This window comes from Thalassophryne amazonica, chromosome 13 (genome assembly GCF_902500255.1).
Source record: "Thalassophryne amazonica chromosome 13, fThaAma1.1, whole genome shotgun sequence".
Lineage (NCBI taxonomy): Eukaryota > Metazoa > Chordata > Actinopteri > Batrachoidiformes > Batrachoididae > Thalassophryne > Thalassophryne amazonica.
In genome coordinates, this window is record NC_047115.1 from 19,093,713 (window position 1) to 19,097,624 (window position 3,912).

The following is a 3,912-nucleotide window of genomic DNA, read 5'->3' on the forward strand; positions in this document are numbered from 1 at the left end:
TTAGGCTTGCAAAACATTAAAACTCATCATGAGGAATGACATAGCCATCTGCGTGTCGTTTAGTTAAAGAAACTCAATTATGTTTCTCGAAATAATACATCAGGTCAAGTCAGAGATCATCTGGTGGTGCCGCATACTGACACATCCACCACACTACGGAATCTCACGATGATCCAACCACCCAGGCAGACATCCAGTCTACCGCCACCTGCAGAACTAGCCATCTGTCTGCCATGCACGTGGCTACAGGTGCAAGAGTTGTATTTCAAATAGGCGTGGTTACAGGTATAAATCATTTCCTTGCAGTGGTGTGCCGACACTGTGCTGCTATGACACAACCCAGTAGTAATAATGATGTATGAACAGTGTATTGTTGTACTACTACTACTAGTAACCCACTAGAGCCATGTGTTGATTATTCATATTGTCCTTGTTTTTACTTTCTGTGGCTACGACACAACAAATTTACGCTGTAATTAAACAAGACAGCTCTACAGGAAAATAAAATATTGCACATTGAGATGTTTTGTAAAAAAATGAATCTCTTACAAAGTAGTAATACTACACTACATTGTTGATCATTACCCATCACTATTGGGTTCTGTTGTAGCTGCTCAAATTCGGAGTGCCACTACGTACAAAGTTCCTCAGATCCGTGTCTTACCCGCTTCCATCAGAAATAATACTTCTGAGCCATGGAAAAGATAATGTGAAAATAATAAAATGTTTAACAAAGATGACAGAAATTCTAAAGTGTGTTATCAACCATGTGCTGGGGGAAAAAAAAAGCACTGGGCGTGATGACATCACACAATGGAGTCTGAGTTGCCACAGAGGACTGTCCAGTAGGAGGCAGTAGTGGTAACCAAATATGAAAGTTTTCTAAAAACCAGATTTCCAGGACTGGACTGCACCATTATTGATACGGCAAATGGCACATTTGACTCTTAATGGGCTGTGTTAAAGAAAAGCTAACCATGAATGTGCTAATAGTTAGTGTCATAGTTAGCACATAGATTAAATGTTAGCAGTTAGTGTTACCCAAGATCAGAATTTTCTTGAATAAGGTAGGATTAAGGTAGGATTTTTCTAGGACGATCTGGACGAAGTATTGCTGTCCTTTTTCAAGCATCTGTTTGGTTGCCAAAATAAGGATTAAAATAGGCCTAAAACCTAAAAGTTCTGACATCAAGCTCCAGACCCCCAGTTGACATTCAGGATTTTTCATTCTCATACGTGCCAAACCCAAAAATCTGGTAATCACTGGAAAACTTTCTCTGGATTATAAACAGCTGTTTTTCCTCTGTGCTTTCTAGTTTTTGTCTTTTTGAGATGAGCAGAGTGAGTCCACCTACAAAGTAGCATGACAGCTCAAATTTCCCTCTTTGATGTCATCAGGATCAATGGCTTTTTACCCAACAAAGCTCAAACAGCACCTTTTTGTTTTGTATCCACATTATCATCTTCACAGCCCAGAAGAAGTAATTTAGGGAGGGTTGCAAACACGTTGCACTTAAATAGACTCACGTTTTGGGAAACATCTGTGCAGTTGGCAGGCTCTTGAACACAGAGGCTGTGTGCACCAGCTTAGATGCGTCACCACACTGGTGGGAAAGAGGTATGAATAACAATGATAATAATTACTAACAAACTGTCTGCTGGGGGGACAAAAAGTGCTGAAAGCTGTGCTGCTTCTGAAACTCCACAAAAAAAATGGAGACGGCAACTGCTGCAGAGTTGGTATATAAGCCTTAATAGTAATTTTCCCATGTGACAAGAAATACGGTTATCATTACGAAACTTAAGTGTGGCAGGGAAATATCTTAACTACAGCTGGCTGTAGAAGCAACACTCTGCAAAAAACAAAAAATAATTTGGTAAAATTGTAATAAAAGATTCTTTCACATCTGTGCACTTCTTAAGCTGTATTGCCTCAAAAATATTGAGTGTGTCAGGACCTCAGCCTTTTGACTGCTCACAGGCTTTAAGCCGCTATGACAGAAGTACAGTCAGCCTCAATTTTTTAACAGCCTGCACAGACAGACTAATCCCACCAGAACCAAATGTGAGGAGATTCCTAACACATGGATAGACTCATGGGTTCAGTTCCCTTTTTTTGGACAACAGCTACTGAAATATGGTCATCCAACCCACCCTGGAAAAAATGCATGCAACTTTAAAAATAACCCAAAATGGAAAAAAAGACAAAGAAAACCCTGCAACAGAAATAATTAATGGACCTACTGGTGTCAGCATATTAACACCTACATTGTGTTGAAACTGCTGATATTATGCACACGTCGGATTGTGCAGAAAGAGTTTCACCAGTTTGTTGTATTTATTCCTAATTGGGTCACAAACTGTGTAAAAGGACACAGAATTCAAAGTTATACCAGAACCAGACACGTTTTAAACACGGCTGCTTTTGTAAATGTATCTTAAAGAGGCATGATGGAATTTTTTGATAGCGTTTAAGATTGTGACTCATCCAATCCCCTGTAATTTTGTTCTTGAAAAAGACATAGGTCAGATCCTGCAGGAAAAGCCATGTTTGCGTAGGCGCTCTGTGTACGCATGCTTTTGGGTGCCTTTTCTTATACAGTGGAGCCAGCAAGATTTGTGCAGCTGACAACATGGACCTGGACATTACTCCTTCGCCATATTGTTAGGATTTGTGACATTGAGGTCACTGTGAGTGTGTTATCATTCAGTGACTTAAGCTTTGCAGACATAGCTGAGCCACTGAAACATCAACAGTAGTGGCAATACTGGCTGGTCTGCCAACCCTGACATTTCATAGTCTAAGTTTATAATCAGCGTAACAGTACAGCAGCATAATTTCATAATGTTAGTTACCTCATCTGTACTCGTGATGGCAGCTGATGCTGAAAATCTACAGTGTGTCAGTCTCCGTTACAGTTTTGTCTTAAGCACACGAGTGGGAGCAAGTGCACGAGCACATGCTTAGGAAGGGAGGCATACGGTTCAGTGATGGAATTAAACATAAAACACAATGCTAAAGTACCCTCGGCTATATGAGCATGTGATCAATAAAAGACTGTAGAAAGAATGTGACCTTTTGACCCCTTAAAATAGGTCAAGGTTAGCCATCTTTGAACTTGACCAAGGTCTGTGTCCCAAAAATGCTCCCTGTGAATTTGAAGACCCTGGCAGTAATAGGAATAGAGTTAAGGTGACCACAGACGGACGGGCGCAAAGTCTTCGCAATACTCGATAGCCATATTTTGGTAAAAACAGTGGTATCACCAAAAATTCCATTGTGTCACTTTAAAATGTCAAAAAAAGAAAAGCATTATTCAGAAGTATTTAAATTCCCGTATGCAAAGGTAAGACGTGGAACTTGAGGACAAACACATCTTTCCACTTTTTTTTGTCCAGTGTAGCCGACACGCCCCTCAGCCACTTTTCACCACATCTGTGATGTGTACCTTTATAGTATCACATGGATTTGACATAATCTATCTAAAGTTTCATTTCAATTTGTTTCCATTTCTTTTATGTGGGCAGCCACGCCCTTCACTTATGTTTAAAGATATGTAAAGTACAAGTCTTGTGTCGCTTCCTCCCCCACCCCCACTCCACACACAAATTAAAAGCACCTCATTTTAAAGATGAACTTTATATATACTTGACACATGTATGCTGCGTAATAAGAGCCATGGAATTAAACCAGCTTTTAGCCAGTTTGGCTGAAAGTCTGAAGACTCAACCACAAACTGTCAAATGCTGTTGTATTATTATTTTTTAATGTGTGGTATATTGACTGGCTTTTTTTTTTTTTTTGCCAATGTTTTATGACCTCAGGACTGCAAAAGGCTTTGTAATAAAATCTTTTTTTTTTTTTTTTTACCACAGTATAAGTTTGCTTTGTTTGTTCTAATGCAGTAGTTT